At 44.5% G+C, this 20613-nt stretch overlaps 1 protein-coding gene and 1 pseudogene across 7 annotated transcripts in view; one reads left to right on the forward strand and one right to left on the reverse strand.

Annotated features, from left to right (window-relative positions):
* The window catches only part of LDLRAD3 (low density lipoprotein receptor class A domain containing 3), a 187068-nt gene that overhangs the window by 113023 nt on the left and 53432 nt on the right, over positions 1-20613 (forward strand). The window lies entirely within an intron of this gene.
* LOC111737816 lies at positions 9532-9647 on the reverse strand (annotated as a pseudogene).

The following is a 20613-nucleotide window of genomic DNA, read 5'->3' on the forward strand; positions in this document are numbered from 1 at the left end:
CAGGGCTTCGTGTCTGCTTCTGTGCAGGTGGCCAGGGGCTCGTGTCTGCTTCTGTGCAGGTGGCCAGGGGCTCGTGTCTGCTTCTGTGCAGGTGGCCAGGGTTTCGTGCCCACAGTACCACACTGTTGGGCCTCGTTCCTCTTAGACAAGAATTGAGAAGAAAACTGTCACCTGCGTCTCAGCGACTGGGGGTGAGGGCGCAAGCACGGAGCCAGAGCTTCCTCGGGGCGGGAAGTACAGAGGCGGGTGCCGTCCTCACCAAGAGCTGGTCCTGATGGCGGCTCCACACCTGCTTCCATTGGACTTGCATCGCCAAGTGAGCGTGTAAAGCCCTGCTTCTTTCTGTACTTAAGACCCAGAGCAAGATGGGTGCTGGGGTAGGGGAGAATGCAGTAGAGTGAGGTGGAGAGAGCGGGGGCTCCTTTTCCATAACCAGAAATAGCTTTCTAGAAATTACCACCAGGCTAGAGGTTGGTGTCATTTACCTGGAGGCTAGGTATAGTGTCACATCTAGCGTAGAGATGTAGCACCTCCCCGTGGCCATGTCTGTCTTAGACACCACCTATCCCAGGACTGAGAACATTATCTCTTGAATGAATGAGGCATGAATTACCCTTTAAAAAAGACTCTGTTGGAGCTGGGTGCCTGGGCCCTAATTCTAGGCTTTGTACCTCCTGCCTTAGCTTCCTAGTGAGCCTCCCTCCCTCTCAGCCTCCTGACCTCTAATCCATTTTACTCCAAAGCCCAGTCCTAATTGCCTTGCTCTCTGTGCCACCTGCGGAAAGCCCAGCATCTTGCTCGATATCGAACGTCCTCCACATCTGTTTTGCTCACCACTGCTGTACGCACTCTTTGGCTTCCCGCCTTTTGCTCACACTTTTCCCTCTTCCTGGAATGGCCTCCCCAGCCTCCGCCACGCAAAACATTTCCAGTTATTCAAATTCTCATTCAAATGGCTCCTTTCGGTGAATCATAATCCCATCTGGGAATGACTTCCGAATTCCATCCCAGCTCAGACAAATTGTAACTCTCTAAGGGTCCTGACTTACACAGTGACACCATTGATATTAATGTAGTGTCACCATTAACTGAGCACTTAGTACATGCCAGCGGCCAGGGCTGCCATGTCACACAACTTCAGGAGAAGCCATTCACACCAAAAACAAGACAGAGGCGCTGCCAGTTGCGGTGTCAAGCCTTGTATATAGACACTCTCAGCCCTGAAATGTGATGCCGTTTACTCTATTTTACAGATGAGGACACTGAGGTTGCAGATGTTAAGTTTTTTGCCCAAAGCGCCATAACTAGTAAGTAATGGGACTGGGCAGTGGTTAACTCAGGTCTGTTTCCAAAGCTCATGTTCTTTCCATGACATTTTGCTGCCTCCCTAATAGATGCTGCACTCCCCGAGGTCAGGGTCCCACACCTGATTTCTTTATAACCTCCCCCCACTATTCCATGGAGCTTAATAAATGCTTATTGGCCAAAACTGTTCATGCTGTTTAGTGCCAGTTACACACTAGAGACTCTGGCAATAGCATGGATTCAGCCGAATAGGTTGGGCTTTAAAGTCAATCAATAGAGTTGAAGGAAGGAAAATGTACAGTTCCTCTCCTGAAAAGCCACGCCACTAAGTCTGTTACCTTTTTTTTTAAATTTATTTATTTAAATTAGTTTCAAGTATACAGTACATTCGTTAGCCATCTATATAGTTCATAAAATAATCCCCCCAGTTGCTCCCTCCCTCCCATGACCCTCCACCTAACCATCATATTAATGCTAACTGCATTCCCTGTGCCGTGCTCCCCATCCCCGTGACCATCCATCAGCTACTAATTTGTACTTCTTTAACCCTTCACCCCATTCTCCCCGCCCCTCAAGCCTCCTCCCCTCTGTCTGCCACCAAATTGTCCACTCTATTTGTGAGTCTGTTTTTTATTAGTTTGTTCTTTTTGTTCCTTAGATTCCTCATTCAAAGTCTGATATCTTATCTCTTGGTAGTACAACAAGGGAAGTCTGGATTGTAAACAGAGAGACTAGGGATACTTGGGAGCTTCTTAGACTTGGCCTCAATACCTGCAACTGGGGGACTCTGAGGAATTGGCCCCAGAGTGACTGCAATGCCTTCTGTGGCTACCACGTCTCTTCCCAGATTAGTCCATCCGACTCCCCATTCCTGTAAATGAAGCACAAACTGGTAGGACCAAGGAATGCTGAATTTTAAAACACCCCCCTCCCCCACCAAGAGAATTAAAACCACCACTTGGATAAAAAATGCACGCAGCCCCCCCCCCCCCCACCAAGAGAACTAAAACCACCACTTGGATAAGAAATGCACGCAGCCCCCCCACCCCATTCCCCTTTCCTTTAGATAAGCAATACACAAGTTTCTCACTTCTTGATATATGTGCTCCTGAAAGCTGCGTGGAGCTCGAGTCATTCTAAATTCACCAGGGGATCTCGTGAAGGAAGCTGCTCATCAATCATAAAACCAAACACTGTCAGAGATGGAAGGAGCCTTAGAGATTATCTAGTTCAGCCTCCGCCTCCTAGAGATGAGAAAACCAGAGAGGTTAAGTGACTTGGCCAAGGTCACACAGCCCAACTGAGATTAGAATGGACCATAAATCAAACAGAACCTTCCGTCTTACTCCGATGCTTGTTAATGCTTTTCTCTCTCTAAAGTTCGTTTTTTAATAGTCATTCTGCCTGTGCCCATGGCCCTGTTCACTCTTACCCTCCACGCCCCCATACACAAAATCTTCAACATGATCTGTTTTAAAAACTCGTCGGTTCTTATGTCAGAGAGGGTTTCGTCTAGACTTGCGGCTCTGCCTGCCTCATACCAGCAACCTTTGGTCGGTCGTCTTGTGCAGCTCTTCTCACAGAAGAAGGGCGTGCATAAAGGAGTTACAGTGGCGGCCTTGAGACTGCTTATCCTTAGAAAATCCTGCTTGCAAGTTTGGCCCTTGGCTGGCACCCAGGAACTTGGGTGTGAGGAAGGTTCCCACCACCCCGACTGCTAAGAGTGGCTCCCTGTGCCTAACCTGTGTGTTCAGACAAGGTGGTTTAAGCCGAACACCTGCCTTCCTTGTGAACTGTGGTACGTGCTAGACAGAGGGTGCCTATCTGACCAGCCTCAGATAAAAAACGTTGGGCGCTGAGTCTCTAATGAGCTTCCCTGGTTAAATATATACATATAATATATTTACCACATGTTGTAACAACTCATTGTGAGGGGAATTAAGTGGGGAATTAAGTACATCGTCGTGTGTGTGTGTGTGTGTGTGTGTGTGTGTGTGTGTGTGTGTGTGAGAGAGAGAGAGAGAGAGAGAGAGAGAGAGAGAGAGAGAGAGAGAGAGAGCAGTCCACTCAGAGAGGCTCTTGCAAGCTTGTATGGTTTCCCCCAGACTTCACCTTTTCCTGTTAGTAATTTTGTTTTGTGTCCTTTGGCTATAATAAATTGTAACCATGAGCACAACTAAAAGCTGAGTCCTTCAAGTCCTCTTAGTGAATCGTCACATCTGGAGGTAGCCTGAGGGAACCCCCAATGCAGGGGTGGGGTGGGGATCAGTTCTCAGCCCAGGGCACAGTCTTTTTTTTTCTCTTAAGGGAGGCAGGAATGACTAGAGCTTATGAATGTAGACCTTGGGGTCCTGCTCACCCTTATTCTCATCCTGACTCTGCTATTACGATGCATTTGGGACAAGTCATTCCCCTGCTCTGGGCCTCGGGACCCCAAGGAAGGACTCAGTGTGATGCCTGACATAGAGGACATGCTTAACCACTGGGGGCTCTGTGTCATGACTGCTGTGCCCCAACTCTGAGAACAGGCCCTCCCAGCAAGTAGTCGACCCAACAATAAATATTTGTTGGATTTGCACTCTAAGGTTGATCAAATGCCAGCTTACATTGCTGCCGGAAGCACTAGAGAAGCACAAGGGTCCGGGAGGAGCCAGACAGTCTTCTCAAGTAAGGTGTGTAAATTCCATGTAGGTTTCTGTCTGACCACTGGCTGACCTCTGGCTGCTGTGGGAGAGAACTTTTGATTGAACCCCGGTGGGGTAGAAGTGAGGGGGCACGTAGCTTCCCTTTACCCAGTTCTCCTGCCAGGCCGGCAGGCTCATCTACCCAGACTTAAGAGAGCTCCCTTTCCCCCAAGGGCACTGAGGCTTCTCTCTAGAGTTTCTTGGTTAATCTATTTCTGGATCAGTCTGCAGAGTTGTATACATAGACCCAGTTACCAAGTACATGATCTAATTAGCAAGGCTCATTTTAAATGGCTAAGTGGAACATCCCCTCATCACAATCCCAGTGACCCATTTCCCAAATGCTCCCTTTATGCTGTTTTTTTCCCCCTCTGCTTCTTGAACAGAGGAAAGGGGAGGAAACAACCATTTGCATATTTATTTGCTCCAGTGGTGGGTAACTGTTTACTCTCCCTGCCTTAGGGAGTTTCTCTAGCTTGCTTTCTTGTTAATGTTTCTTTTACAGGATAAATAATGTGCAAGTGTCATTATAGATCATCAAGAGGTGACCAGCTGTGGAAAGTGGAATTTACTACCTCCCCCACAGCCCAAGGACAGAGTTCCTCCTGAATATTTTAAACCCTGGCTAGAGCTGCACTTTCTGCAGGAGGCTGAGTGGGAGGGCAGCCAGAGGAATGAGGCGAGCTCAGACTGAGGGGCCCCAGGTTCTAGTTTCAGCTCAACCGCGGAGTTGTCCCTGACACTTTGGCTGTTTCTCTCCTGTGAATTGATCCAAAATGTTCCCTTACATCGCTGGCATTCTTTCAGAGAGTCAGACAGCACACAGAGTCCCAATTTAATCTCTGAGAATATCACACCCAGTGAAAGTCACACTTTAAACACGAGGCAGAATTAAATGCAAAGAATGTGCTCATTCTGCCGCCACCACCAGTGTCCCCAAGCGGGAGGTGAGGCAGAGTGGGCGATGGCAACTCACTTTAGAGTCCAAGGAGGGACAAGACCCCATATGGCACTGCCCTTGGAACCCTAAATCTATAAGGAGCGCCACTTGTGGTCACCAGAATTTAAGAGACACTATCCGACTCTTAGAAATCACATAAGAGATTTGGAGACATCTTACTGAAGGAACCTGTTTAACATTGTGGAATTAGTGTTTCCTGAACTTAACTGACCAAACAACCCGTTATTTCCACCCGTTTTCATACCACCTTTAGCCTCCTGTGCAAACCCTTTCCTGAGGCTGTGGCTGTGGTCAGCCAGGCAGCTTAGTTGAGAATCTTTTCTGTGTCTCACCATCCATCCTAATTTTCTTGGAACCTGTGTCGGAGTATTAAAAACTGAACATCTGTTCGCCCTGCCCCAAAATTCATACGCCGAAATTCGAATCCCAAAGTGATGATATCCGCTGGTGGGGCCTTCAGGAGCTAATTAGCTCGTGAGGCTACAGGCCTCGTGAATGAGATTAGTGCCCTTGTAAGACCAGGCCCGAGAGCTCAGTCACTTCTTCTTTGCACAAGAAGTCATCAGTCTTGAGCCCCAAAAAGAGTTCTCACCAGAAGCTGACCATGCCGGCACCACAATCTCGGGACTTCCAGCTTCCAAAACCAACTTACAGATACGTGTCTGTTATAAGCCACCTCGTCTGTGGTACTGTATTACAGCAGTCCGAACTAAGACACAGAGGGGTGTCCATGGGCATCCTCCTGGTGATCTCGTTTGGGACAAAATTTTCCATCGTGGACCAGCAGATCACCAGCTGACCCCCAAGCAGTTGCCACCCGCCCTCCTACCGCAGGCCCCTCTCCTAGAGTGTCCCTCCTGTCTTCATGCTCAGTCTGTCTCTGTGTATCTTTCTCTCCTTCCTCAGCCCACACCTCTTCTCCTCCATTCCCCCATTTTTCATCCTCCCTGTCTCCTCCTTAGTTTGAACCCTGCTGGGAAGGGGATGACCTTCGACCTGAGATCCACAACTCTTCCAGGTTTGGAGTGTTTCCTTTGCCATGGTTTGGTTTGACATTGATCAGGAATTAATTGGTAGTGGACTGGCTCCTCAGAGTACATTGCGGCCGTCTAGGAAATGTGCTGATCTAGAAGGATTTTCAGATGTTGTTAACAACCAAGAGCACACTGTCAAGTGTTTTCTTTTTCAGCCTGTTTTTGGCACTGCCTGCACGTGATTCAGCCACTCTGCTCTGTGTCCTTTCGGTGACATTCATTATTTATTCAGTTGCTTTAAAGCTATGCCTCAAAATGTCATTAAGAATTCTAAATTATTTGATTTTCTGCCTCTTTTGTTTAAAGAATTGTAATTAAAAGCTTTGTTTTGAGACAACCCAGTTAAATAGTAGTTATGTTGACTTTTGCCTCTACTCCCCAATTCATTTTTGCTGCCTCTTTTCTGCCCAGTCTGGCTGTGAGGTTTAGAACAAGTCAGATTGGTGTCATTTTTCTAGTTTTGTGACCCTGAGCAATTGCTTACTATTCCTGAGCCTTGGTTTCATCTTCTGCAAAATGAACATAATAATACCTACCTCACAGATTGGTGGTAAGGATTAAACGAGAGAAGTGGAAAATGTAAAATACTCAGCACAGTTCAAGAGCGTAGTTATCTGTAGGGGAAGAAAAACTTTACCCTCTTAGGTTACTAGATGGAGGTCTGCAAATTAAACTGACAAAAGACATGTTAATAGGAGAAAAAAAATTGTCAGTGTTAATATAGTTTATTTTATGTACACAAGGGCTTTATAGAAAAGAACTAAAAACCCAAAGAAGTGATTAGACCCAGTCCAGTGGTGGTCAGTTAACATTTTAACAAAAGGCAATAAATTGTAGAAAAGTGACTAGAAAAGGGAAAGAGGTTTGGGCTTCTAGGGGTAGTAAAGTGTGGGAAGGTAAATATTTGGGGGAACTAATGGCAGATAAGAGTTATTAAGTAACATGCGTTTATGTGGACTCATCTCAGTGTCGTCTCCATCTCTGGTGATAAGAGTTATTCTCCTGGTAAAAGAAGGGGGGACACCTTCACAAGGGAAATTTATGTCACCTTTGCAGAGGCAAATTTATACCCTGCTTTTAGACAGATGGGAGGCAGGCAGAAAGCTCCTCCTTCAGTCTGCTGTTTCTCAGTTGTCTTAAACTCAAAATAATCCTTATGCCAAAGTGGCATATTTTGGGGTGGCTTTTTCTGGTCCCCTTCATATCCATCACCCCATACAGGAGGGAATGAGAGGATAGGACCTCTCATTCACTCTTGTATTCCCAACGGTGTCTGGCTCATAGTAGATGCTCAGGAAAACGCTTATAATGGAAAATAGGGGAGTGGGACAAGCCTATTGTAAAAATCCTCTACCAGAGTCTAGTCTAGGCCCTCAAGAGTCCTGAGCCTGTCTTTATCCTGGATTTAAGGCGCCGAGCCTGCCACAGTAGCCAGGAAGCCACCTGCAGGATTCGCTGGAGGAAGGGGCTTTGAGCTGGGCAGATGCCTTCCTAGATATGTCATTTTCTGGCTCTCCATCTCTTTAGCCGTTCTCAGTCCTGGTTGCAGTTAGAATCACCCAAGGAGCTGTTTCAACAATCTCTCTGCCAGGGCCGTCTCCAGAGACAGACTCTGCTGCTCGGGGTTGGGACCTTGCAATTCCGATGTGCAGCCAGGGTCACAAAGCCTTCACTTTAATCGAGGAGAACTGACTTGAGTGGAGATTGTATAACTTCATTGACTGCTGAGCACTTGAAGCGATAAAAAAGAACTCTAGTAGTTTGCTTCTTATTTGACGCTTCAAGATTGACTCAGAAGCAGTGAATTGTATCTAGGGGTTGACACCATCCCCAACTTAAGAGTAGGTTTGTACATCCATATTGTCATTACAGACTTAAAGCCCAAGTTTGTTCACCCTGCAGGACACTGGTAGAGCCAGGTGCCTTGGCGGAACATGAACCAGGTGGTCCAGGGCCACTTGGAACAAGGCCACCTGTTTGTCATGATTACCAGGCGCTAAAAGGAGTTGGGTCTCCCCAAGGCAGTTCCACACCTCATTGGGTGAGCAGCCGCTTTTTGAAGGCTCACTGTCTTTTAAATAAACACAGATTGAGTTTTGTTTGTTTACCCACACAAAGCTTTCTCTTGGGAAGAGGTTAAGTGAGGAACACCGTCTCAACCCACTCTCTGATGTGACATTATTTAGAAACAATGACTTGTTCATCAGCCACCTCCCTCATGCCACCCACTCAACTGATGGAGAATGGCAAAGGAGGGAAGGAAGGTCAGCATTCATCGTCTTCAGCGTGACAAGTTTCCAGAGATTTTTAGCATTTGATTTGTAACATTTTTTGGAAGGCAACATAAATCATGTTAGGTTTTTGTTGTTGTTGTTGTTTTTTATCGTGTTATTAAAAAAAGAAAAAAAAAAAAAGGAAAGCCTGAATCTATTAGGGAGAACATATATGTCAGTCAGAGCCTCTTCGGATCTGGTTGAAAAGCTGTAAATATTTTTCTCCATACAAAGTGCATTCGGGTTTTGTTGATGATGTCGTTGTTCTTACAGATCTCCTCAGGGGCTCCGAGTAACTCTGGAAGGAGGATGGGAACTGGAGTAAGGGCTGTAATTTTCAGCCTTAAATAGAAGCAACAATTTTAAGGAATTTAAAAAATTCTGTTAAGGGCAATCTGTTGGTCTCCTGCTGGAACGAGACAACCTCATTCAGAATGCTCTTGGTAATATAAGGAGCTGGTGGGGTCTCCAGAATTTGTACAGCCTCCTGCACCCCCAAAGCCATTATATAAGCCACACCCCCCACTTCTGCCCCCTCATGCCTTTAAATGAGAATATTAGTAATTTCCTGCTTAGTGGAGGATGTATTACAAAAACTAGAAATGAGTTGTCCAGATAAAGCGAGACTCTGGGGGCTGCCAGACAAACTTGGTTTTGTCAGAAAAGAAAAAATGAAGGGAGTTGACTGAAGAGTTTCCCACACTGCAGCTTGTGAATGGTTATGTAATGCTTTTGTTGATTTTTTTTTTTAAATTTCTTTTTATTTAGTCATCATGTTGTAAAGTCCCAGATGAGCCTTGGACTCTTGGCCAAGAGAACAGATAAACATTGGTTAGCCAGGGAGTTATTTTCCAGCAAATTGCCCATGAGTTAGACTCCACTCTGTGGGGTGGGGGTCATAAGGAAACGGAACCCCGTCTTATTATGTGAGTCTGCCGTGAATGTCATAACATTCTAATGGAGTAGCACCCTTTGGGGCCATCAGGTAAGGACTTACCCCATAGTTAAGAAGTGGGGTGTCTCTGTGTCAGTCATTCCTGACAGAGGCCCTGTCAGGTGGGGGCAGATGCTCCCAGGAGCTGGGGCCAGAGCACATGCCACATGGAGGCAGATTGGGGCTTACTAGAAGGTAGCCAATGGGTCAGTAGCTTTCAAGCTATTTTGACCCCAATCCACCATAAAATCTTTTATCACAGTCAGGTATACAGATGGAAATGCATTCCGTATGCAGTGCACTGATATATATTTTTTATGTTATTTATTATTATTATTTATGCCTACAGCACCTGATCTTCCTAGGCAGTCTCCCATCCAAGTACTAACCAGGCCAAACCCTGCTTAGCAGCCGAGATCAGACATCGGGCTTGTTCAGGGTGGCATGGCCGTAGACCATGGACCGTGGCTCCACTGGGGCGCGAACCCAGGACCTTCTGTGTGTAAAGCAGACGTGCTAACCGCTACACTATGGAACCATGTCCAGTGCACTGATATTTTTAATATACTCTGTTTCCTCCATTTAATTTTATGTGGGCCCTGACCCAGTATGTTAGTTTCTCTGCTTACTATTTGGATGAGACCTGATGTTTTAAAAACGCTGCAGCAGGGTATTTTCTCAGCACCTTATTTAGCACATGAGTTTCGAGAGCAGCCTCAGCCAGACTATTTCCAAGAATGTTACTGTCCTGGGCTCATTCCCTTTATGTTCCATTGGATTTTAAGAAATAAAACACATCAGGGACCCTCTCACCCCAGGACCTTTGTATGTGCTCTTCCTTCCACTTAGAATACCCTTCTTCCTAATATCCAGGGGTCCATCATCAATTCTTTATCAGGTGTCACCTTCTCAATGAAACTACCCCCCTGACTGCCCTGTTCAGAACTTTAACCATCCCCCACCCACCCGTCCTCACTCTTCATTTCACTTCCGGGGTTCTGGGTTTTTTTTTGATTGTCATTTGGTTTTCGCCACAGCACTTACTATCTTTCAACAAACAATATAGTCTATAATTTATGTATTATGCTTATTGCCTGTCTCTCTCAGCTAACTTGTAAGTTCCTTGAGGGCAGAATATTTGTTTCGTTGATCGATACATCCCAAATAGCTGGAGAAGTACCTGCTACATGATAGATGCTCACTCAAGACTTTGTTGAATTAATAAATGAATGAATGAGTGTTTTAAAATTACAGCCTCTTATGCAGCTTTCTTGAATCGAAGAAAGGAAAAGCTGAGCCCTCACTTGGGTTAGAATGGAAACAAGGAGGACCAGTGATGGTAGAGAGTGAAAATCCCCAGAAAAAGAGGAGATCGGGGAACCAGCATCAAGATGACAAGCTTTTGTGGCCTCTGCCCACAAGGAGAACCCACCCCTCCCCCTCAGGGGCCACCTGGCTTCCTGTCATTCTGCCCCTAGCCTGAGTCTTCATTCATTGAGTGTCCAGTGGTGGGTCCCGCAGCATTTCATCAACAGGGCCCAGCTGCAGGGCTTCTGTTGGGACCTCTTTGAAAATGTTCGGCCCCACGGTGCTGCATGTTGCTCGTAGTTGATAAGACCGTTGCAGGAGAATTTATAGATCCGCTGCCTTAATGGCTGTGACTGAGGCAGATAAGCAGCAGTCTGACAAAAATAAAAGCACCTCCCGCCCCTTCCCTTTTCTTGCGGGAGACGCAAAGGGCAAACCTGAATCTGTGTGGCGAATGAACGTCCTGGGGAAGTGAGAACGATAAAACTCCAGCTTGCCGCTTTATGGGAAATATTACAAGCCACCTCGTCTTTGTTCTCAGACCTCTCTGTTCCTTATGCATGCCATCCGTGAGGGCCTCTGCCCACCGAAACCTGGAGGAAAATTTCACTCGCAGAAAGCCAGCATGATTTTCCAGCCAGAGGAGACACGGCTGTTGAGGAGCATATTTCTGTTAAGCTCTGCCAGTTGGGCCAAATCCTACTTGAAATATTTAATTACAAGATACACGAATGCATATCCCAGCAGTTCTTTTTTCCCTTTTAAACTTCGTTTAGCCTTGTAGCCAAAAAAAGAAAAAAGGAAGGAAGGAGGGAGGGAGGGAGGAAGGAAGGAAGGAAGGAAGGAGGGAAGGAAGGAAGGGAAGGAAGGAAGGAAGGAAGGGAAGGAAGGAAGGAGGGAAGGAAAGGAGGGAAGGAAAGGAGGGAAGGAGGGAAGGAAAAGGAAAAACAAACCCTGTTCCTGGGAGTTTATCTTTCTTTTACTTAGGCTCTCAGAGGTCAGTTTTTAAAATATTTTTATCCCATTGTTCAAACCAGGGGCCGGGCTTGTCACAGGAGAGGATTTTTGAATAAAATAATGCTGCCTGATTTCTTTTGTAGTCATAATTTATCCTTTTAAATTGGTTTTCAGTGTTAAAAGAGCATTTCACATAGAAGAAATCAGAGCTGAAAATGTGTTCATGATCTGCCTGGAGTTGTATGGTGACAGGGTAAGAACCCGTGGGAGCTGAATCTTTAACCTCATGGAGCGCGGGTCTACATCACCACCCAGGAAAGCCCTCCGTCTCTCTGCTCTGTCTCCCCACTAGGAGAGAGGAGAAGAGCTTTTGGGGCGCCAGGCACTGCATGTGAAGCACCTTTTATACATTACCCCACCGGTTCCTCCCAGGAATCCTACGAAGCAGGTTCTCTTAGCCCCATTTTCTAGTTGACAAAATAGAAATTCAGAATTTTATTGCAAATTGAAATCAGGTTTTGGCATCTGAGCCCCTGCAAGCAGGGTGAGGTATGAACTCTGTTTTAAATGGCACAGAGGCCACCAGAATGGAAATGTATTTATAAACGAAAAAACGGAAAAGCAGATAAAAATCCCTGACCTGCGGAATCTGACTTCTAGTGCTTCATTTTAGGATGGGTGGTGGGATAGTCTAACAGTGCTCAGAGGCCAACTCCATTTTCACTCCAGGAACAAGAATTAGCCCTCTTGCTAAAAGGCCAGAACAGATGCATTTGTACACATACACGACCTGGACTTCAGCTCAGGCAAGTTTGAATTGCCAGTAATTTAGTCACTGTAGCAACACAGCTCCTGGCTCGTAAGATGCCTGAGAACAAGTGTAAGTTTTTTGAAGGCAGAAACCTTAATCAGTTTTATATGCCCCACTGTACTTATTGCTTCCTAGGTGCTTATTGAATGTTTAAATGAAAGAAACCTGTAGATCTGCTAACACGAGGCTCTCTGAGAATGAATTAACATCTACCAAGAGTCGTGTAGTCCGGAGACTGAGATATATCCAAAAATAATCACCCCTAGAGAGATCTCTGAAAATCAGCAATGAAAGAGCTAAACGAAAGTGATACATCATTCCATTACAGTTTCATACATTTACAAGTAAGTGGTTTTGGAAACAAGATAGGTGTGTAAGCTGCATTTAGCTTTGGTGTTGTGCTAAGCAAATTTGAACCAAATATAAATTCCTGGCGTGTTATTTTTAAGCCGGGGAGGGGGGCGTGCTGGGGAAGAAAGAGAGTTGGAGAAGCATCAAAGCTATATTTGCAAGTTTAATCTACATTTTTAGAAAGATGTGTTTTTGAAGAATCGGAATATCAATCACTTCCCACTGGCAGGATTCTTTATCAAGAGAGAAATGACAGCACATCCGATCTTCCTTAAGTCTCTTCTGATCACATTATTAAAATGGTATCTGTCGCTGTGTACCACATGTGAGAAGACACCCTTCCTCGGCATGCCTCCCTGTCCTTCACCGCCTTATTTACAGCCTGCAATAGACTTGTTGAGTATGAAGGGAGAACCCAGGCAGAATGTTAATGCAGAGAAGTGACATACGAGCCAGTGCCGCCCTGGGCTGTGAGTGCACATGACAGACAGGAGGCCCAGCCAGCTGTGGCTCTGCTGCTTGCATTAGCTCTGATTTGCTAGACATCATGTAGAGAATGAATCAGACGGAACCTCAGCCATGAGCCCCTCATCTGGGAGCTAAGCGGGGGCCCTTAAGTCCACAGCATCCCACCTGAGACCACTTAGTTAGCCAGGATCCTGAGCTTGGCTACTGGTGGCTGCACTGAATGCTTGATTTGCAATGGAAATCCGCAATTTGATATGAAGTCTCCGTTTTTAAAAAGTGTTGGCTAACGTCACAGCCCCCCTCATTTTCCTCTCATGACAGTCTTCCTTTCTGGAATATTTTAAATGTGAGGAATGAAACGGGATTGTCATTGGAACTAGATCCTCGCCAAGGGGGCTCAGCAGTTGTGATGATGAAGAGGCCAAAAGGCATCTTCCTCTCCAGGTAGTTAAAACAAAGCTCTGCTCACCGTCCTGCTGGTATGTGTCTGCCTGGGTGTACGATATCAGGGGAAGCTGGGGGCTAAAACCGGGGACAGAAAAAGCAATGCAGATGCATTAGGCAGGAAGCCAGAGTGGATCAGGAAAAGGTCTGGAATTATGGAAGGTTGAAGATAAGCAATTTTGGTTGGTTTCCAACATGGGCAGTTGCCTGCTTTAATGTCTGGATAAGAACTTGCTTGTAATTGGTAGATGGATTACTTAGATGTAAACGAAGCCTGAAAAGAATCTGTATCCCCTTCCAGCAATTAAACGCCGCCGCCCGCCCCCCCCCCCACACTTTTTTCATTCTAGTTATTCAGCAGACCCTTTCTCCTTAAGAAGTGTATTCTAGCCCAGCCTGGTTTAAATTAGTTTATGGGCTCCACATTAATGAAGTTGGTCCTTACTTGTGACCAAGTATCGTATAGTACCCAGTGTGGAAAAAGGGATTTTGGAGAATGTTGGTGTAAGATACCTAACAACCAGATGTGGGGTCCTTTTAAGTATCCCTTCCCTCAACAAGACTGTAAAAGCAGGAAACCATTACTCCCTGCCCTCATGCCCAGCCCATCACTGCCACGCCCATTTGGTAACCCACTTAAGTATTTAGAACAGTTTTCCAAAGAGAAGTGTGTGCGGAGTGATTCCTTAGGTTTCTGGTAGGTGTTCTTAAAGAAAAATACAGAGGTGTTTTTTTTGGTATATGGATCGATGGAGGATCATGTATATAATATAAATCAATATGTCTATATTAGGGGAATACAGCCATGTTTTAAAAACTTTATTAATAAGAATATTTGATGTCCACTGATTTAGAGCACTGAATGAAGCCCCTAGATTTTGCTCCCCTTCTCATTTTGTCATGAGTGCTTGAATGAATTCACTTTTCTCTGCTTTCATCCTGCCTGACTGGGTTAGGAAAATAGAGACCCAGAGCATCTGGGGAGAAGAAAGGAAGTCACTGACATGACTAAATTAAGACACCCCTCCTCCATAAGGAGTCTTCCCTGCCTCTCTCCACTGCCCTCAGGGATCTCTGGGTTTCAGGAGAGCCGGACATTGTGAGTGCGTCCTGCGGATCTCAGCCATGAGCTGCCCCCAGGCTTCTCGTAGAAGCTCCTGGGGCATTTTTAGAATTATGAAGATGCTTTATGTGAAGCTCATGGCATTGGGTTTGCCCATCGCAAAAGGCCCAATTCTCTGTCCTATGCCGTGCTGCTGCTGCTACTACTATTTGACCTATTTAACTCACCCAAGTGTTGTTTTATTTAAAATTGAACACGATTCGATTCAGTCACTTAGAAAATATATCAATAAGCTCATCACTAGAATGTTGCCCTTACCCCTGCACCCTGCACCCAGAAACAGATGGCTTGCTTCAAAAATCTTGCTTGAGCGGGGTCAAAAAGCTGGAGATGATAGCTTTCAAGCGCCGCGGATTTGCAAAGTAAGGAGAATGCCATGATTGGGGATGGTTTCTGGCAAGGAGAAATGTCCAATCCAATCCCCGCCTGTCCGTCCATGTGTCTGTTCGTTGGCGCTGCGCTGCACAGCAGATCTCTTTCCAATGAATGAACTTCAGCAGATGGAGTGTCTATGACAGATATTTGACTCATCCTAGAGTCTAGCAGTTTAAAGCTGACAGCTCTGACTCTTTGTTTGACTTCTTAAGTGCAGTATTTGGGGCAGATATAGATGCTTTGCAAGCAGGCAGCAGGCCAGATTCTTCTGTTTCCCAGATCTAGATGTTACGTTAAAAAAATTGGTATTTACAAATATGTTTCATCTTGAATTAGCCATGATTCAGTTGTTATTGTTTGAAGGGGACATCTCTTAAAATTTTACTTATACTACTGACTTGCTTTTCAAAAGCACAATAAAATCGTATTCCATTATAAAAGTTCACACACTCATTATAGGACTTTTGGAAAATATAGAAGAGGGAAAAATTCACCCATACTTCCTCCATCTGTTAATAATCATTATTAGCAATTGGTGTATTTCCTTCTATATTTTTTCTGTGTATATGTAATGAGGCCTTTTGTTCTTTGCAACCATATTACTTACTCAGTTTTGCAACCTATTTTTTCCCCACTTGTATTAAGTATTTTCCCATGTTGTTATAAACTCTTAATAAGCACTCTTAATGACTGCCTAGTGTTCTGTCAAATGCTCCTTAATTTACTTACCCACACATCTGTTGGTGAACATTTAAGTTTTACCACTGAATTATTACAGACAAAGTAGTAAAGGTCTTTAAAGCTTTGTTTCATTACTTTCTTATACTAGATAAGATTACTTCTTTATTATAGATTTCCATAAGATTTATACTGGGTATGAACACTGCTAGGGCTCATTGTACTTAAATTACTAAATTGTTTTCCAAATAGGTCTTATTCTTTTTACACCCCCACAAGTAATTGCTAACATGGGATATTATTTTTTAAATCATCCCTGCATTGCTAGGCAAGAAATGATTCTAATTGTTTAATCTTGCAGCTCCCTGTTAAGTGTTGATTGAGACTTTATTTAGGAAGACCCTGCTGTGCTTTGCATAGTTCATAAAAATTCTAGGAAAGTGCTCTTGAAAAAGAAAATAATTTATTTTCATTCTACTTTTTTCTCAGCTGTTATCTTTTTTCTCCCACTTTTAAGTCATCTTACATAAAGAAATCTATAACCAAACTATAGGTAATTAATACTCCAAAGATTCTTGTGATTGAGATTGCCACCTGGTTTTCAGGCAATAAACAACATTACCTGAATTTGAATTTTTCTGACTTATGCTCTTTAGCCAGTAACCATTAAGTGCCTACTGTTTACAGTCCTTCCTTCCTTCGTCAGTTTCATCTACCCTCCTTTCCTCCCTCCCTCCCTCCCTCCCTCCCTCTCTCCCTTTCTCTCTCCCTGTTCCTCCTCCCATCCTGTGACAGCCTCTGTGAAGGTCCAATAGAGGGACATTAACTGGCTAATCCATGTGCTACAGCCCCTAGTTCCTGCTCCTTTTCCTGCTGAACATGATTTATAGTTGTTTGGCAGAAAGTCAAAATCTGATTCTTCAGAGTAGGGGTAGAGGGGAAAATACTTGATTTCTGTGACACAGTTCATTAAAAATTCATACATATGGATCTGAAAATGAAGCATTTCTTTATGTCAACATGAGTTACAGTGGGAGCCTAGAGCAAGACTTCAGTTTTAGAGCGTGACACTATGCCCAAGTAATCACATCGGCATAGTGGTGCCTTTCCATGTGACAAGAAAGGGGAAAGGTGACTTGGGCTCTGGATGATGGAAACAAAATGTTTCTCTTTTTTGCCTAAGGGCTTTTCTTGTAGATGGCAGCCAATTTATTAGGAAACCTCTCTATCTTAAAGCTTAAAGAGCCCACTTTATTCGTTTATTCTTTTTGTCCACTTGGTTAACAAACATTTTATCTAGTCTCGGCTATTGGTAAGGTGCATATAAATGAGACCTGGCTTGTTTTGAAGCTCCCTGCTATTTCTACTTTCTTTCTCAGTTACTCTTCCCTGACCCTTTACTTTAAAGTCGTCTGACTTTTACACTGCCTAGACTCCAAGCCTTTTATTGTAAATACCGTAGTAGTTGGAAACATGATCTAGCCCAGTGCTTCTGAAACTGTAACGTGCATACAGATCATCTGGAGATCTGTCAAAATGAAGATTCTGATTCACTAGGTCCAGAATGGGGCCGGAAAGACTGCATTTCTCCCAGGCTCCTAGGAGATACCACTGCCACTGATCCAAGCCCCACACTTTGAATATCAAGGCCCTCATCTGCACATCTCTTCTGGGTCAAATAGTGTCCCCCCAAAATTCCTGTCTACCCAGGACCTGCGAATGTGACTTATCTGGGAATAGTCTTCACAGATGTAATCAAGTTGAGATGAGTGTATTAGTCAAGATTCTGTCTGTCTTGCCTGTCTGTCACTGTCTGCCTGCCTGTCTGTCTATCTATATCTATTGAGAGAGATAAAAAAAAGAAATTGATTAACTGGTGTTAAAGGAATGGGCTCACGTGATTGTGAGAGCTGGCAAGTCCAAAATCTTCAGGGCCAGGCCCATAGGCTGGGGACTCAGGAAAGTGTTGATATTGCAGTCTTGAATCTGAAGCCATCTGGAGGCAGAATTTCTTCTTCAGAGGACATCAGTCTTTTCTCTTAAGGTTGTCAACTGATTAGATAAAGTCCACCCACATTATGGAAGCCAATTTGCTTTACTCAAAGTCTACTGATTTAAACGTTAAAAGAACTACCTTCACACTAACATCTAGACTGGTATTTGACTAAAACGTAGGTACCGTAACCTAGCCAAGTTGACATAAAATTAAACATCACAGTGAAGTCATATCAGATGAAGGTGGGCCCTAAATCCAGTAAGACTGGCCTCTCTCTAAGAAGAAGGAAATTTGCATACAGACACATAGGACCATGTGAAGACAGAGGCAAAGAGTGGATTGATGCATCTACAAGCCAAGGAATGCCAAGGGTTGCCAGCAACTACCAGAAGCTAAGACAAGTCAAGGAAAGATTCCTCCCTAGAGCCTTTATGTTCTTTTAAACCACCCAGTTTGTGATACTTTGTTAAAACACTCCTGAGAAACGACTACAGTATCCTAAGTAATAAGCAGTAACAAGCCCAAGAATGTCATCATAAATGCTTGACTTTTCTGGTAATTTGCTACCTTAAAAGATGGATATAGAGTCTGGATCTAGAGTTAGTGCACAAACTAAAGTATTGTATCATAGACGAGGGGTTCAGAGCTACCGAGGCTGAGAATGAACTGGTCAGGGCTCCTCTCTCTTTCTTCAACTTCAGAGTTGATCTGGAAATGCTTATGTGTCTCCGCTACTTTCTCTTTTCGCTCTGCCTTCAGGTTGCAGGGCAGATGGGTGACAGATGAGGAGGAGTTAAATTTGCTTTTCTTTGAAGGAACTCTACTCGTTAAAATGTACCCCACTGAGATTGCCATTTGCCATGAGTAATGCATATTTCATTAACATTTGCTTTAAAAACCAACAAGATCGTAAAGTCAAGATTACTTTAGCCTAAATGCTGTCCAGATTTAATATGCATGATATAACCTCTCGGCACAGCAATAAACTTGAGCAGGCATTTTTGATGCCTCGTTGATGCTTATTTTTAACAGGAAGAGAATCAATACTTTGTAAGGGTTAGATTAACAATGGGAGCTGTCAAGAACCAAAGAAATAATTAAAGTTATAATATTAACAAAGCAACATGGTTGTAGGAAAATGGATAGACAGTTTTATTCTGTCCCCCCCCACCCCACCCCCGCCTCGCCTTAGGCATGTTCCTTGGCATTTTCAGAAGGAGATGGAATCAGGAGGTATTTTTCTGCTCAGGAATGTTTAAGTAAATGTCAGTTGTGATCAATAGGGTAGCCTCCACAAGGAAAGCAAAGCTGTAAATGTCACTCATTTCACTTTTCAGAAATAGTTGCGTGTGTGTGTGTGTGTGTGTTAGAGCTGAAGTCTGAAACCTGTAAATTCAACTGTAGCCAGGGGTTAGCAAGCAAAGTTACCCTGAAAAAGTTGAGTTCTTCTCAACAGTGAGAACATGGAGAAACCAAACTCCTAGGTATTATGATTTCTCGACTATCTAATTCAGCAAATTAAATGACTCTTAGGAATGCTTCGAGGTGGTCTTCAGACAGAACACAACCCACATTTCTTTGAGCTTGAAAATGATGCTTTTAAAAGACTGTTGACATTTAGGTCGAAGTGTAGCTATAAGGAGTGGCATGTCATGAATAGTGACTCTGTGTTCCCATTGTAGGACTCAATGGAAACACAGAGTCACTACTGCTTTTTGACTCCCCTAAAAAGAGTCTTCTAATTACTGATTTGAGTCAGTGCAAACTCCTGTTATCCAGCCTTAGCTAGACCCTTACTAGTCCCGGGGTGAACCAAATCCTTCCCGTTAATCTCCTGGGAGCTGGTGTCTACTACTGCAATTTTAAGCCATCCACATTCTCAATCCCCCTGCCCCATTTTACAGAAGCTTGTGCTGCACGTTTTATGGAGTAGACGTGAGTTTCTCCAGCTTCCTTTCTACCTCAGGATCTTGCATTCCTACTGCTCCTCCGCCTCCACTGTTGAGGATTTTCTTTTGAAAAACGTCACCTTTCTTTGCCCTCCAAGGTTCCTCTGCCAACGGGTCTTCCCACCTCCACATTCTCCCTCAGGAAAATCCATCCTACACTCAGTGTCAGATTTATTATTCTCACTCTTACTTCTCATGTTAACTCCCCCACTAAAACCTGTTCCAAAGACCACGCTCCCCCACTTTGCGTTTTAGATTACGAGTGAGCTCCTCACCATGGCAGCCAGAGCATCGATTCCAGTGTGCTTCTTCGCACCCTAACCCTGTGGCCCAGCAAAACTGGACTGTTTATCGTTCCCCAATCGGATCTTGCCATTTCCCACCTCCCACCGGCCAGTGCTATTTCCCCTCACATGGACTATTCTCTTTCCATCCTTACTTCCTAGAATTGTTTCCATTCTTCAAGACTCATCTCACATAGCACCTACCTCATGAATCGTACACTGATCCTCACACTACACCAGAAACCATCGCTCCCAGCCCGGAACATCCATCGCATTTAATTCGTACTGCTTTCTCAACACTTTTGTTGGAGTGCTTATTTTCCTGATACTTGTTTCCCTTTATTCTACGTATTTGACTAAGCTCCTGAAGCCAAGAGAAGTAAGAGAATGCCATGTCACCTGAAGGGTGGGCCATCTGCCTTAGCTGGCATAAGCCCTCTTTATTTGTGAACTGGATTGAACCATGAATAGGACAGAGTCTGTCTCTATTCGTAGCTTAAATTTTTCTCTGGCTTGAATAATGATGAGTCTGAGGCAGAATGCCCTGGCTGATAAGGGACTCGCGGGGCATTCGTTAAGCACAGATTCTTGGGCTGAATCCCTGGAGCTTCTGAATCAAAGGGTAGAGCACGGAAACTTCTGTTATTAACAGGCATCTCAGAAGTTTGTTGGTGCTCA

This window comes from Pteropus vampyrus, unplaced genomic scaffold (assembly GCF_000151845.1).
Source record: "Pteropus vampyrus isolate Shadow unplaced genomic scaffold, Pvam_2.0 Scaffold31, whole genome shotgun sequence".
In the NCBI taxonomy this organism is placed as follows: domain Eukaryota; kingdom Metazoa; phylum Chordata; class Mammalia; order Chiroptera; family Pteropodidae; genus Pteropus; species Pteropus vampyrus.